Source organism: Polyodon spathula, chromosome 6 (assembly GCF_017654505.1).
Source record: "Polyodon spathula isolate WHYD16114869_AA chromosome 6, ASM1765450v1, whole genome shotgun sequence".
Lineage (NCBI taxonomy): Eukaryota > Metazoa > Chordata > Actinopteri > Acipenseriformes > Polyodontidae > Polyodon > Polyodon spathula.
In genome coordinates, this window is record NC_054539.1 from 68,005,129 (window position 1) to 68,023,212 (window position 18,084).

An 18,084-nucleotide genomic window follows, 5' to 3' on the forward strand; every position below is an offset into this window, starting at 1 on the left:
TCTGTGTAAAAAAAGTGCCTCCTATTTTCTGTTCTGAATGCCCCTTTATCTAATCTCCATTTGTGACCCCTGGTCCTTGTTTCTTTCTCAGGTTGAAAAAGTCCCCTGGGTCGACATTGTCAATACCTTTTACCTTTGAATGCTTGAATCAGATTGTCGTGTAGTCTTCTTTGTTCAAGACTGAATAGATTCAATTATTTTAATTATTTCTTACAAAGGAAAACACAAAAGTCAGAAAGTGCAAAGCAACATAAACCTATACAGAGCCCCTTTGGGTCATTTTTAGTTAGTGATCAATTATACTTTTATCATGAGGGTAATGTTTTTGATACTGTAAACATTTTAAACGGCACACATAATTATGCTGAGTTGGGAAGTAAATAGTAACGTGATAAACATTTACAGTGCAGACTATTTTGTATTATTTATAATGACTTCTCCAAATAGAAAGTGAAATATTCCTAAATACTACATTTTCATTATTTGTACCCAAAGACATGTAATTAAGTTTTAAGAATGAAGCCTACTATTTGGTTTTCTGTATCTGCAATTTGTCAGTCCCAGACTGTTATGTAAAACTGCATATTAAATAAACAGGAAAAAAAAGAAATGTGTTAACCAGATTATTCTGCCTTTTATTGCAACTGTGGTACCATTCAGTGAGCGAAAATTGTAAAGGGTACTTTAGCTGAAACCTCCCGACAGAAGGGGTACAGTTTCAAAAAAAGGTTGAAAACGCCTGCTATAGATTATTACAGTAACTTACTGGAAATACAATTAACTATACATTTGGGCAAAAATAGATACCAGTAATACAATGACATAATACATGTTTAAAATTGCATTTGACATCTATTATGGAATGATACAGTGCTTGTTTTATTTGTGTGTGCTTATGTGTGCTCAGATATGTGAAAGTTAGCACAGTGTTCGGTCCTATACACACACTTACAATTTTTCAGGATGGTTATGCTTGATATCTTGTGAGTTATGAGACAAACTCATATTTGTTTATAAAAGTGCTTTGAAATTTCTTGTATTTGTATTGAATGCTATAATTCCAAAGACAGTTAAAACATTACAGCCAGTGAATGGCTCAGACATCATTTCATTCCATACAATAAGATTAAAACATGTCTGGTTCAACAGATTTTTAGAGTGAAATTTGCTGCCATTACAGCTGGCGGTTAAGAGCTACAGGCCACATAGATATTCATCTTTTTTCATAATTATTCATTAGTTTAACAAGTAAAGAAGTAGACAGAATCATAACAATTTTAAATGTCTGTCAATTTCCGTTTCAGAAAAACAACACATTTAAGCTGCAGTATGGTATTAAATAAATAAATAAACACATTTGAATATCTACAGAGTAAATTAGCAATTCATTTAAGTTAAATTAGCAATTCAGTTATTCTAGTCAATTAGTTGCCCTCTACATCCAAAGTATAGGAACTATTTTGCATTGGCGGAAAGACACATTCTGTAAAATATAATTTAAAGTTTAAAATCCAGCTCCTCGTGTTTCACAACGCACCAGAGGCATGGGTTGTATCCGTTTATAAAATGGCTGATAAATTAAGCGCTGTGATTGGCTGAAAAGATCACATGACCGTGCAGTAATAATTGACTTACCGCACAGCTAAGACATCATAGACCTACACACTTAACTGATCTATTAATATTACTACACCTTAATAATAATAATTAAACATGAGTGACATTCCGCAGGTTAATTTTGACCTTTTAGGTGGATTGTCATTTGAACAATTTCTTAATGAGAGTAAAGCAGAACCACCACACTCTGATTTCAGAAACAAAATTCAAATCCCTCCTGCTCTCTCTGCCGACACAGCAGTTTGGAATTTAAACAAATTCTTGTTCGACATACAATTCGATTTTGCTCGCCGCGGATGGGAGGGACAGCGTAACCTGACACAGACTGTCTGTCATCAATACAGATGAAAATGGTCTGGAGTTTGTGATCCTGCTGTTTAATGCGCAAACAAAAAACCATAAAGATGTCAATGAGATCAATCGTGAAAGTACTCGTGATGTTTGACCAGCCTGGTGATTCTATCTGCTTTGTCAACTGTTAAAGTACCTATGGGTGTTAATGACCTCAGAAACATGATGCTTTGCTTTTCAGAGCAAGTTGGACTTTCAGTACATTATTTGAACCACTCAGTCTGCAGCACCGCTGTCCACATATTATCTAAAGCTGGTTTACAGTCCAGGGAAATTATTTCAGTTACCGGTCATCGGTGTGAAAACAGCCTCTGAAATTATTGGTCAGCTTCTCTTGAAAATCTCAAAACCTGAAGTAGGATTTACAAAAAGACATCTATTCCATCCACGGCCTCACACTCAGACTGGAAGCCCTAATTGCCAGTGCAGTGGCTGCTGGCTGTTCCGTAAATTCTCCCTAAGATGTGGGAAATCAGTCTGCTTTCAATTCCAAATGCTATTTAATCTCAAAATACTACTACAAATGGCAATGTTCAATTTAATGTTTATGGCAAATAAAAAAAAGTATACATAATACATTTCTTCTTTTTTCCATAAAAAAGCTAGTTTGCGTAATTATTTTCAAGAAAAAAAAAATGCAGACAAGTGAAATAACCCACTCCAGCGTGTGTGGTAACAGAATTATTACCGCACTTCCTGTGTGGTTGAAGACACACGGCCTACTGCCTCATGCCTCACAACGCACCCAAAGCATGCAGTAATAATCGTCTTACTGCACACCCTGTCATGGATTTCTTACACAAACCACGCCTTCTCATGTGTTATTGCTTGCTTATACCATTCTAGTGTACCGTTGTGTTCTTGCCAGTGTAGTATACAAGAGTGCATTGTACATAGTAGTGATGGTTGTTATGCACACTGTGTGTGTGATGCCAAGGATGCCATCTGTTCCCCTGTAAAAATATTGCATTTTGATAAATGATGCATGAAAAAAAAAAAAAAAAACTCTTTGGCATGAGCTTTGGTGTCCTTTATAGTCCACAGTGGTGTTCCTGGAACCTTGTTGCCAGTCGTGTTGAATGTTGTTTTCACAGCAGCATTGCCAAGTGCCAACTTCAACAATTCTAAACATTGGAGAACGATCTTGACAAGCATGGACAGATTTATTTTTCTTTTAAATAAATATGCATGATGCTTCAAACCTGATTAAGGGCGGAACAATAAAATAATAAACTGTATATATGAGCTGTGATTCTTCTCTAATTGCAAAGTGCAAACTTCCCATACCCATACCATCTGTCTGGCAGACTCTGATTATACTGTAAGTTTTCACTGTTGAAACACAGCTGAGACTGCAGTTAAAGTGCTACTGTGCTGTGTGACAATGTTTCTAAAGTTTGTCATCATTATAAATAACCAGAAGAATAACACAATGTAACTAAACACTAGTTCAAATGAAGTCTGTTTCAATAAAAGTTAACTGATACAGTATTAATGGTTTAACCCTCCTATTATGTTTAGAATTTAGGTACATCTTTTATGTTTTGGTCATATTGACCCAATGCAATTTCAAACTAATTTAAACAGCCTTAAATTGATTAACCATTTTTATTTGCAAATGTTTTACTCTTTTATGCTTTTTTAATCCAGGAGCTGTGATAAAACTTCTTTGACTGCCAACCTGGGAGCTCCCCATTTTGGACTGTCTTTACCAGTGAGATGCTGTTGCAATACTGACAGAGAAAATTAGGCTCTGCCTTGCAGATATATATTGTTTTTTTTTTTTGTTTATAAATAACTCCAGACAGGTTCAGCCATTTCCAGAGATAATAATATAAATATAATAATAATAAATAACAAATTGAAGAAGTTTGTTTTATTCCTGCACACAAATCTACATAGATAAATGCCACGGGTCACAGTGACCCAAAACATCTTATTTGTATACATGACCTGTTCTAAAAAAGTAAACATCTCAAAGGTCCTGGTTTTTGTGTATAAGTTCATGACCCCAACTTAGGAAAAGTAATAAAATATTATACGGAAAATGAAAAGAAAAATAGCATTTAAGCTAACTGGAAACTAGAGTGGGGTCAAATAGACCCAAATCCTAATAGGAGGGTTAAATAAAACATGCAGGTCAAATAAATCCTTGTACTGAAAAGTATGTGCCTTGCATCAGATATCATTTTTACTTTTAAGCTTATTAGTTTGCAGTTTACCCCAAATTAACAGCATAGTTTCCTTTTTTTTAAATCACTTTTGCATTCTGGTACTTAAATCCAACCACAATCATTGTTCACTCATTGTATAAAGTCATTATTTCATTATTGTACATATATGGTATTTTATTATATTTTCTTGAATTAGCTATACATGATCATGTCTCATGTTTTGAACTGTGGGCTTTACTGAACATTATCTCATTCATTTTCCCATACCCTTTGATTTCCTTGTTAAATGTTCAAAACATGTACTGTACTAGACCTACTCTTGGACATTCACAGGTTGCTGGTAAAACAATGTATCTTGTTCAACAGAAATTTGAATGTTAACAATTAAAAGAGATTTGCTGATTACATAAAATATTACTCTTCTCCCCTTAGCTTTGATGATGAAGATAATTTAGGAATCATACCAGCGCTGAGAAAGGGACTGGTGTGATGAACCGGTGTGCAGATATACCGTATTACTTCAAATTAACGCCACCCTTGAATTAACGCCTCTCTCAGGTATCAGCTTTTTAATAGACATCACCCTTGAATAAACGCCGCTCTCAATAAAGAAACGTAAAGGTATTTTTTTTCTATCCCTGCTCAAAAAATAAAGAAAGAAAGCAGTCCTTAACGTCAGCCAACACAGCAGGGGATAAAATAAGGGCTGTTTACTTGTTTTGTATTAAACTGGAATTTTATTCAGTCCTGTACACTTATATAAAAAAATAAAAAAATAAATAAATAAACGTGCTTACTATCTATGAGAAGATTTAGTTTTGGTTTCTTTTACAGAGAAATTACAAACAAGCAGGTCCATTACAGTGAGAAAAAAATATATAACCAGGTAAGATATATTTTAGTTTTAACAGAAATCAAACCAATATTCAACTACTGTTCTATCTCATCTTCTTGTCCCACCCCATAGCAACCAATACACACTCCTGATTCACTGGTACAGCACTCCCCTGACCTCCGAACTCCCACCTAATAGGCTCTCGTTAACTGTCAGTAAATGTACTGTATACAAGCCCCAAAACACACAGGAGTATACAGTGCTGCAGATCGGAGCCTCCCACAGTGTCGCTTATAAAATGCCTTAAATCATGTAATAAAATACTGCAGAATTTGTAAAGCATAGTATTATTAATAAAGGCTGCCCACATATAATCACCGCCCTCGTTTAAGGGGCGCAGTCATTTTTGATCAATTTCAAATAAACCCAGCGGCGCCAAATTTAAGTAATACAGTATTTATTTTATAAATTCATTTGAGACTCCAAGAACTTTGGTGGCACTTGGTCTCCTTTACTTGATAAGCACAAAGAAGTACTTCAGTATTACTATTTAGAGGATACTGCATGATCGTTCCTGGTTTATGGTTTCCATTTACCATGGGAGGATGCTCATCAAATTTGTTTTAGAATAATTCTGGAGCCCAATCCTCAAGATGAGGCAAAATTTCTTTATGAGGAACTGCCTGAACTGCTCAAGTTCCGGACTGCTGAACCATCTATACAGCTACTCACTGACTGCTATCTGAAGCAGGCTTAAGAGATTGATAGCTTTTCCAGACAGGTAAGGAGAGAAGAACAAGAAGTTCATTTATATTTATATATATAATCCAAGGCTGACAATGGAACATGACACAGGCAGTGTGATTGGTCAAGCAAGGTTCCAGCTGTCTGTACATTGGATGGATATGGACAGTTGGAGCCTTGTCACATACTCAAAATCAACACGCTGCTTCACAGAATTTAAAGTACTGGTAGCCATCTTGTTTACAGTTAGAGATGTACTTTAACTATAAAACTTATAAACATATATATATGCTTAGAGCCAACTTCCTAAAGTTTGGGTATGTTTAACATACCTTTGTCAAGGGAAAGTGTGTTTATATAACAATTCAGGAGCACATACATACATATACAGTAGATACTGGTTATTAGCAACCCTGATAAATACAACTTTCGGTTATTAACATTTTCCCAGGAACCAATGCCGTCCCATAGACTTTAATGTTAATGGAATTCTGATATTAGCAACTGCACGCTGTTTATTGACAACTTTATTACTAATTGCCAGTGCTACAGAGTGTTATTGTATGATTTATGCATATACTTCATGTAGCTTTTATAACACCTGCTTCGCAACTGCGTATTTCTGGTGGACTGAGGCAGAATCTTGGCTTTGAAACTGACTACAAAGCGGCAAGAAAAATTGAGATGGATTTACATTGTAAAAAGCAGACAACATTGAACAATTTCTTATTTTAAAATGGTGTTCTTTAGAACTAATTGTAAGTACAACACACATTTGTCATGGTTGCTTTACTCATTGTAAGCACAACTGTAGTGCATCGCTGTGTAGTACTATTTAAGCCTACTCCTTTTGTTTTGTTTTACACATGCGTGAAGTAAACAGTTATCTGTTTGGGTATTTCGTGTTTTTCATTTTAATTTTTTAACACTGTAACATTTAAAACACATGTATTTCTCTGTTTAAAATCGATACTGGTTAATCTCTTGAATACTTAATTGCTGATGCACTAGCCTGGGGTAATTTCAGAAATAGTTTTTTTTTTTGTTGAATCTCTAAAGTGACTGAGTAGGATCCTGAAAAACATGCCTATTATATTATAAAATATTGAAGATTCTGAACTTTAGTGTGAAAGGACTTGCACTGTAAAAGATGATAATTACACAGACATCCCACAGCTGCTGCTATTGATTTGTTGTGTATTCCCTCTCGCTCCTTCTTTGTAGGTGGACTGCACCTTGTCCTTGGTACTCTTGGGGAAAGAGAGAAACATCCTTCGCGATGAGTTTCTATGTGACAATTTGGATGCTGGTATATGAGACGAAATGCGACCTCTACAGCAGGATGAAAGGCATTGATAAACTGAACCTATTAATATATATATATATATATATATATATATATATTGGGGTTCGTTTCTCTTGGCCAAGCAAAAGAAAGCACTGGGACTGGACCCAGAGTTGCTGCTATAACGATATAAGGAATGTCCGTTATTCTAATAAGACTTTTCTGAGGAGTTATAAAATACATTACTAATGAGCATTATATACTTCACAAGTGTTGGTAATCATGAGGTTTTATTATCGACTGCTGGAAACAATATATATTAATATGATGATTAACTAATTGACTCCTGATTGGGTGCAAAAGTTCAATTATTCATATAAGGTGTGGTCCTGGCTTTGAAATATTTAAATGTTTGAAACACATGCCTGATACAATGTTCTGTGAAAGACAAACTGTTGAAATGCGTAGATGAAGATAAACTGTTGAAACGCATAAACATTGTTGCTTGCTGACTTTTGAAACATGAATATGCAAGAATAAAGATACTTTTAACTACTAATTGACTACAGACCTGGATTAATCCAAGGCAGTTGCCAATTTTTTCCCTCGGTCTGTGGTTTTCCAGAGTGTCAGGTGTTTTGTGTATATAATATATAATTATATATATATATATTATATATATATGTATATATATGCTGTGATATATACATACATATATATATATATATATATATATATATATATATATATATATATATATATATATATATATATATATATATATATTATTATATGATTATAATAATGTCTCTGCCTTCCTAAATGTTATATAAAACTGTACCATGAGCTTGGGGATTCATGGCCCAGCTGGTTTTCTTTGGCCAAGTAAATAGCCAAATGGTTATCATACATGGCTTTGGTTTGGGAAGGTGTTAATATACAGCTGGTTTTGACTCGGTCCCACACCTGAGTCGAAAGATTACTACAATACTCTGAGGCAAGCTGTTGGCCTATCTGGAAGCTTGATATGTCCGATTTAGGGCCCGTACTCAAAAACGCTTGAATTAATCCAGCTCAAAGCGTCAACACTAAAGTACGGTTTCATGTTTAGTCGGGTTTAATGCGTACACACACTATTAAAATAGTTCGGTTACAGTTCCTAGCAGGGCAGTGGACTGAGAGAATTAATATGACATTATCCGACATTATCAATGTGCCTTGATTTCGGCATCTGATCACGTCGCTCCATGATCCATTTTACAACAAGCTTCAGAAATTGTATACAGTACAGCAGTATTGATTGTCATTCTCAACTCCTTCAGGCATCTGTTCTGAGGTGCCTGAATTGTATTTTGTACTGTATTTGTAATGTCCACTCGCTAAAACATATCAGAAAGCATTTGGGGATATTGGCCGATACACAAAAAATTTAGTTTGTTATTACAGTACCCACACTTCTGACAAACCGCACTGTCTGATGTGATCTAATTTTGAATCGGACTTGAAACTACCCCCTGAGGTAGTCTGGAGTCTGGCTCTCGAGTACGGTATTAAACGTTGCGTAGTGTGGACGTGAACCGTATTTAGCATTTTTAAGCCAGTTTAAAGGCTGGGCATTGGCCATAGTTCAAATAAATGCCCATTGGGACCACAGTAAATTGGTCAGTCACGTGGCTTTTGCTGCAGAGATAATAGAGGCCACTAGCAGTATATTCCCATTGAAACCCTGCATATGTAATGCAGCTACAGAGTGGTTTTGGAATAGACAAGTTGACTTGCAGCAGTATTATTGAGGGTGGAAATCAAATTAATCCATATGCTGAAATACAAATAGACATTTCTGTAAAAGGATACATCCAGCTTACTAGAAACAGAATAATTAGCAAGCAAGCCAATCAGTCTACCATGACAAACATTTCAAAATTACCTTTTAAAAGTTCCAGCAATTTGTTTTATTACAGACCTACTTTTTCCTAGAGGTTTTAATGGTTCTTTCAGCGTTTAGCATTTCCACATGAGGATGAACATGGTAACCTAGAGTACCCTACATCTACTGTAGGAAAACTTTTAAAAATGTCTTTTAATACTAAGACGTGTGTTATTGGATTTATGTCTGCAGTTCACGTGACATTGCACAAGTATTCTGTCACCGTTGCTTACAAAACCACAAACAAAATAGATAAAAATACTGTATTACATTTAGTAGAGCTATGAATAAGATGATAAAATATGTTATTACTGTAGCTTTTATTAGGCACCTCTTTAATAAAATCATAACGATGCATCACTGACAGTGATAACAGCCTTAATACAAGTTATGCTGATAAACCTGTGTATTTTTACCTAACATTTTACTGCTTTTTGCAGTGCTTTTTTTCTGTTATGTTTGTGCTTTCACTGCAAGAATCCATCTGCGCACAATGCTATTTTTGTTTTTACTGGTTATGTGTGAGACTTGAGGAATATTCTCATGATGTAAAATGAACAGGAGAGGCCTGGGTACTCTGTGGCTAATTATTTTTTTCTCACTTCGTTTAAAAAAAATAAAATAAATAATAATACATAACTATGGTTCTGCTCTCTAATAAAACAACATCAATCAATTTCCCCGGCTAAATTAGTGTGAAACTAAATTATTGATATCAAATAAAGCTAAGTAAGTTTTAAATACATTCAGAGACATTGTGAAAACCTACATGTGAAAGGGTGATGCGGGAGACAGAATAGGTGTACTTGAAACACCGCGCAGGTGCCCAGTTTTATTTTAAGGCAATAATTTATTTTTGCCCGCAGTGGGTGCTGTTGTCCGTGGCCTGATAGCCAGGACCACGGGAATACCAATGCTGGTAAGAAAGTCCAAGGTTGGTGCACTCGCAGGTGCTCAAAATAATAATTATAAAAACCAAAGGCAAAAAAAAAGGGAAAAGAAAACACAGTAATTAAAAACTATAAACAAAAAGGTGCTGCACTTGGCAGCGCTACCCCAGCCATCACTATCCACACGGCCTGGATCTGCATCCTGCTCTGACCGTTCCTTAGGCTTTTAACACTACACAGGGGTCTGCCCACGGTGTCCCCGCTAACACTAGGTTTCTTTCTCTGTTGGTTTGTTCTTTCCAGTTTCGTTCCCGGTTGTTCTCGGTTCCTGACCTGAAATTCTGTACACCTGAGGAAACAGCAGAGCATTATTTTATAGGGCTAACAATCCTCCCAAGACCCGCCTCTCAGCCTCTCAGTGTCATTGCTTTGACCGCGGGGCGGGTGTTAGACGACTGTTGCCCTCTTCCTGCAGCATTACGAACACGCCAGCAGAGTCAGCACAGATCTCCCCCTGTTACACTGCAATACCTGTTATTTCCTAACATCCTGACATTACCACCTGCCAGTCTAGATACAAGAAGTGGGTGGCAGTTGACTCCCCAGAGTATTATTACAATTAGACAACCAGCTTTTTTTACTGGCTCTGTTACTGACCTACTGTACTCTATACAGTACATGTTGTTAACAGTTTCAGATTAATCAACTTTTCATCCTGGTCTCTGTTATGATAAACTACATTAGAAGTGGTTAATCAGAAATGTAAAACTGCATGTATTACTTCTTTAAATTCCTGTAACAGAAGGTCTGAATTCATAGTATATACATGACATTGCATGAGAGTAAGGAAAGGGAAAGGTTAAACGTTATCAATCTATCACAAGAGGAGTGCTTTTCATCAAGTTTAACCTTTTCAAGTTATACAATTAAAAATAAATGAGCTAACATCAACATTTTAAACTAAATACCTGATGTGTTTATTATTCGTTCGATAACTTTGAAGTAAAAAGCTTTCATAATAACCCTGAAGTTTTGTTGTTGTTGTTGTTGTCTTTGAAAACTAAAGCAAAATTGGTGTGGATTTAGAATGAAAGGATTCTTGTTTTTATAAACACTGTCAGTGCAACCAACTTCGATGACAGTTATCCTTGTTGCAGCCTCTAGTTATCTCTTCAGTTGCCTCACAGATGCCAGTTTCTACTAAGTCAGTATAGTATAGGAAGAAACCTCTTAATTCGGTTTATTTAACTGGAAGACCACTTTATTCTTTACAGCAGCGTCTTGGGTTAAAAGGCATTATAAGTATTCAGGTTTTTTTTTTTTATTTTTTACCTGATTTGCATTGAATAACATTGGTTTAATGTTAGAAATATAGTCTGACCTTGCCATCCTCATTAGAGGAAAGTATGTCCATTGTGAAGTGATCCAGTGCTGAAACTGTTTCCACCTGACAGGACCTAATTGAATTATTGTTATTCAAATATAAAAAACAGCTTCTGTCTTTTTTCTCCACTCTTTCTCTATAATAATTCAACTTCTGATGTACAGGTGTTTTAGTTTGTTGCATCACATATACAAAACTGCCAACTATTACTGCTGCTTTGTGAAATTTCGATTTCTTGACTTTTCTTGACGTTCTTTCAGTTTTGTAACTGCTGATCCCCAGAGTTTGATTCCCCAATTACATATTTTATCTCCTTATAAAATAGCCCTCAGATTGATTACAGCACTCTCGTGACCTTTTGATATATATATATACTATATATATATATATATATATATATATATATATATATATATATATATATATATACACAGATACACAGTGCCTATAGCAATAATAGCAATCCTAAATTAGCTCAGGTGTAACCAATCACCTTCAAAATCACAAAACAAGTTAATTGGCCTCCACCTGGGTTAAATTGTAGTGATTCACATGATTTCAGGATAAATTCAGCAGTTCCTGTAGGTTCCCTCTGCTGGGTAGTGCATTTCAAAGCAAAGACTCAACCATGAGCAACAAGGCCCTTTCAAAAGAACTCTGGAACAGAGTTGTTGAAAGGCACAGATCAGGGGATAGGTATAAACAAATATTAAAGGCCTTCAATATCCCTTGGAGCAAGGTCAAGACGATTATTAAGAAGTGGAAGGTGTATGGCACCACCAAGACCCTGCTTAGATCAGACCGTCCCCCCAAACTGTATGACCAAGCAAAAAGGAGACTAATCAGAGAGGCTACCAAGAGGCCAATGGCAACTTTGCAAGAGCTACAGGCTTTTATGGCCAAGAATGTGCAAGTGTGCATGTGACAACAATATCCTAAGCACTCCACAAATCTAGTCTTTATGGTAGGGTGTCAAGAAGACAGCCATTACTCAAGAAAGCCCACCTTGAATCCTGTTTGAAGTATGCAAAAAAATACACAGGAGATTCTGTAAAACAACACTTTCTGATTCTGCAAAAAGTTTTGTGGTCTGATTAAACTAAAACTGAACTTCCTGGCCTAAATGCAAAGCATTATGTTTGGTGCAAACCCAACACAGCAGAACACCAAAGAACACCATCCCTATTGTGAAGAATGGTGGTGGCAGCATCATGTTATGGGGATGTTTCTCATCGGCAGGGTGTGGGGCACTTGTCAGGTTAGAAGGGAAAATGAATGGAGCAAAGTACAGAGAAGTCCTTGAGGAAAACCTGCTGCCCTCTGCAAGAAAGTTGAAACTGGGATGGAAGTTCACCTTTCAGCATGACAATGACCCAAAGCACACAGCCAAAGCTACACTGGAGTGGCTAAGGAAGAAAAAGGTAAATGTACTTGAGTGGCCCAGTCAGAGCCCTGACCTAAATACAATCGAAAATTTGTGGCATGACTTGAAGATTCCTTTCCATCAATGCTCCCCAAGGAACTTGACAGAGATTGAACAGTTTTGTAAAGAAGAATGGTCAAATATTGCCAAACCTAGGTGTGCAAAGTTGATAGAGACCTATCCCAACAGACAGCTGTAATTGCTGCCAAAGGTGCTTCCACCACGTATTAACTCAGGGGGGTGGAGACTTATCCAATTATGATCTTTCAGTTTAGTGTTTTTAATATATCATTTTTTTCTCAATAAAAAACTTTTTTCCCCTTGGTGTGTAGATAAGTGGAAAAAAATCATTTTAAAAATCATTGAAATGCACAAAACTCTGAGGCAATGGCACAACGAAATGTGAAAAAAGTTCAAGGGGGTGTAGACTTTCTATAGGCACTGTATATATATATATATATATATATATATATATATATATATATATATATATATATATATATATATATATATATATATATATATAAAAGAACATAGTTATTTTGTCTGACCTCCAAAATTTTGGTAAACTAAGTCTCCGTTAGAGGCAATAATTATTATTATTCTAATAATTATATTATATTATTATTATTATTGAACGTAACACACATACATATATTTAGACAGAGCCCAGTGTATTTGAGATGTCTGGTGAATTGTCTAGGGTTATGAAGATAATTGTTTTCACAACAGGCTGCAGAGTCAGTTGACGTTTTTACAATACATTTCAAAATGCCAATTCTGGATTCCAGTGCTATACAAGAGGTCAGTGTTTTGGGTCTGGAAAACTTACTCAGCTTAAGCAGATTGACTTATTTGCTTATACAGTAGAACCTGTCGTCTGATTTTGTGAGATACAATACCCTCTATTAACCGATGGACTTCATGTGTAATTTTCACATGCTGATACCAACTGAACAGTACTGATGAAAACTGATCAATGCACATTTTATTATAGGTCTAAAACAGTAAATTCAGCTCTGAGCAGGACAGAATGATTTCAATTGCAGATAAAAAAAAGAAAATTGGGAATTTAGTTTCACTTTTTAGATGCTGTCACTTCATGTAACTGTCCAGTTTAACCATGTTAAATAAAAGAAAAAAAAGGAATTCATCTAATTTAATTACCTTTATAAAGCTGAAATAAGATGACCTCCAAAGCTGGTTTGTGTTTGTATGACAAGCCAAACTATCATTTAGAGATATCTCAAATTACATTTTAAGATATCTTGAACTATTTTGAGATCTACAAATTATTTGTAGATTTATTTAAATGAATATGAGATATATGAAAATAAACCCCTTTGAAGATACAGTTGTCCCACGTTTTACCGCCCCCTTTATAACACCACCCTTGCATACCGCCAGCAGTTCTCTCTGAGCAAATGTCACCAGTATAAGAACAGTGCTATTTGTACCCGTTATATTGCCACCCCACTGTCGGCCACCCGCCAACTTCCCAAGCCAAGCAAACGTAAATATAAGCATTGTAGTTTCCCTCATTGTAGCGCCAGTGAAATAATCATGACCAATTAAAACAGCAAGTTCTGCAGTTAACCTTTGACTAGCGTCAATGTTCATACCAATGTCATCAACACTTGCGCTGCAAAAGCAAAACAGAAAGTCTAAAATGGCGAGTCCCTACATTTAACACCAGAGCAAAAGAAACAAATCTACATGTATGCATCTGAAAATAAGAAAGTAGACATTGCAAATGTTTTCTCGCCTAAGTGAGGCATGCTGTTAATCGAAGGACAATTGGAGACATTGTAATGGATAAAACAAATTGCTTACCTTAATGGAACGAGTTGATTGGTTTAACCTGAAAAAGGCTTGACGCTGTGATTTTTATAAACCACAGTAAATGTTAAAGAAAAAGTATGTTAAGAGGTTTGTTTGTTTATGTGCAAGTTTTGCACAAATGAAGGCTGACTTAAACTAAAGCATCAGTTTTGTAAAGAGCCGAGAATATATATATATATATATATATATATATATATATATATATATATATATATATATATATATGTGTGTATATATATATATATATATATATATATATATATATATATATATATATATATATATATATATATATATATATATATATATATATATATATATATATATATATATATATATTATATTTAAAAAGTGTTTGCCTGTACATATTCAACATTTTTTTTTTAACTGCTTAAAAAAGAATGCTGTTGAGCTTAAATTGCTTTGTGAAATAAACAAGTTTACTGTCATTTCATTTTTTTAAAAAAATTTTATAATTATTATTATTAATAATAATAATAATAATAATAATAATAATAATAATAATAATAATAATAATAATAAATTGTACACTTTTTAGTTTTTTATGTCATTTCTAGTACATCTCTGGACATTTCCCTTTGCATTTAAACTGGTTTCAAAATAGTACTGGCAGTCACAAAATGTTCTTCAGAAAATTCGCATGGCCTCAGTAATTCATAGTTTCACATTAAATGCATGACAGAATATAAAATGCAATGGAGGATTGATTAACAAACCACTGATATAAGATAATGAATGCCCAAAGGTACCTTCTGGTCTAATTTCCATTTATATTGATGAAAACTAAGCATATGAGAAGGGAATATGTGAAAATGGGCTAAACATAGACTTTCACTGACCTAGAATTGAGTTTGAGAATAAGGAGGGTCTGGTTAACAGATCTGAAACAGTCACAGTAAAGAAAGCCCCCTGATACCTAATTAACATTGTCAGCTATTTCAGTTTTAAAGGTTGTATATGACAAAAGCAAATTCCAGTGATTTTAATATGCATTTCATTTTTTATGCCACATTGAGATTGATTGACCCCAAAAGCTGCACAACTTTCAGTAAAACTGGCTTCATTTTAAATATTTGGATTGTCTCCCTAACACAAATATCAGTTGACCACATGAAAACTATTACACTGTTACATATTCCAAATTAATTTCAGAAATATTTTTCTACTGGTTACTGAACAAACAATACTACTAAAGTGGAAATTCTGCATAACATATTATATATATATATATATATATATATATATATATATATATAATACTTTAAGCTTAACATACCAAGGTTATGGCCACCTTATTTATACAAAATATGTTCGAAAATAATAGGACGTCTTATCAAATGTTAAGTGTATTGTATATATTGATATAGTTTTGTATATTTTACATTAATAAAATATTTAATAATGAAAAATGCAGGGTTTCCAAAGTCGCAAAACACAAACTCCATTAGTGGCTGAATGCTAACTTTCTAGGCCTTGATATTGTCTGGAAGGCCAATGTTCATGGCCTCCTGGCATTACCATCTGCAACAACAGTCTAGTGGTTCATCAACGAGACAGCAGATAAGGACTAGTGTGCCACAGTGGAGGAGCTCAAGGCTGCCACCCACAATGCATTTTGCCAAATGTGCCCCATCAGCATGGCAAGTAATTGCTTCATGTGCCAGAAACACACAAGACTAAAACAAATGAAAAACACAGTACATTGAGATGAAGCAGTCTCCCATATCTAGTGTGTGGGGTTGTTCAGTTTGCGGTAATCCATCGCCAGTGGTCAAAAACTGTATGCTGAAGAACAAAGCATTCAATTTGGGTAAATATTTAATTTTATTTTCCCATAGCAATGAAACCGACCTGAAGAAAATCCTTCATGATAGGGTAGATCAGTTGGAGAAACATCTTAGGTATGTCAATTTTATACATTATGACAAAATGCAGAACAGTATTGCTTGTAGGGATATTTTAATAAAGAATGTTTCCACCTTCTTTCTTTGTACAGTATATTTATTTTCTCTGACAGCTGCCAAGTGCAGTATGTATGTGGCTGTATGTATTTGACTGAACTGAAACCAGCCTCATGATTGTAATTGAAAGGGCCTTAGTTTTAAGAAAGAAACTGCTTTGTTGGAATTGTGTGGAATTTCGGGGGGGGGGGGGGGGGGGGGGGGGGGGGGGGTTCATTTGAGAATAAAAGGATTAATATAGGCAAAATAAAATATAAAAGATAATGTCTAGTCTATACATACATTGGTCAAAGCAATACATTATAATGTTGTAGCCCTGATAATAATATACACATTTATTTAAAAAAAAGTGAAATGCTATTTTATTTCTTGCTGCCACAATATACAGAAATATTAATTTACTGTATGCAATTACTGTTGCAGTAGGCATTTTACTTTTTTTTTGTTATCGTTTTATTGGTGTCTAAAAATAGAAAAATAAAACATCTGTAACATCGATAGGCCGTTTAGTTCATTCATCAGTTGAACTCCAAGAGACACCTACTGTCAGCAAGAGTTTGTAATGAAATTGGTGTGGAAGTGTGGAAGAGATTTAGGGGAAGCATGGACTGCCAAAACCCATTTTGTTTGTGCAGACCAGCCAATCTAGCCGAGAGGAGGCCTACCAACTGATGGTAAAGCTGACCAGACATACTGGGCACAGGTGAGTTACATTAATCTAGACCCATATACAAGCACAATATAAAGAGGTCTTCATATATCCAAAAGAGCCTGGCTGTCTCAAAGGGAGCTTACTGTTCTTTATAAGCACGGACATATATTAGTTTTTATATTGTAAAAAAAAAAAAAAGTAAAATGTCATACCTAAACTAATGAGATATAAATGAAGTCTGGTTTGTCACACTTTTGCCATATTCCCAGATGGTGCACAGTAAGTAATTTTACAGAGGGCAAGGGAATAACAAGAGCAGAAAGATGCCCTAATAAAACAATTTTCTGATCTATATTGATTTGTTGACAGGAATCCACCTGTAAGTGATAACCATTGGAAAGGATTACTACAGGATTTGCAAGACATGCAGCAGATTGTGTACAACTGCTTGGACCAAGACACTTGCTAATCAGGTAATGTACTGTTATAAAATAGCTATTCAGGTGGAGTTTGCATGTTCTCCCCATATTTGCATGGGTTTTCTGCAGGTGCTCCGGTTTCCACCCACAGTCCAAAGACATGCTGGCTAGGTGGATTGGCCTATGCCTTCCGACCTGTGTCTGTCAGTTTAGGCTCCGGCTCACCGCAACCATCTCTAGGATTAAGCAGATACAGATAATGGATATAGTCAAATAAACCCTTAAGGCTTTCTGAACATGATAAGGAATATTTTAAAAACAGTGGATAGCATCAAGCACCCTATAGAATGAACTCATTTTGCTTCATAAAGTCGAATGAAACCTGCTGAATAATGTACCATTAACATATTGAATTACACACTGCTTTGTAGTTTTCCATATACTTAAGGAAAAACTGACAACATTAAAAAATGTGATATTTCTAAATCTAACACGAGATACCATACAACTATTATTGCTTCCGGTAGACTTTTGCAATATAATTTGTAGTTTCTTTGGT

General features: G+C 35.1%; 1 pseudogene; it reads left to right on the forward strand.

The window, feature by feature from the left end:
* Nucleotides 1–18,084, forward strand: part of LOC121317738 — a 213,010-nt pseudogene that overhangs the window by 47,780 nt on the left and 147,146 nt on the right.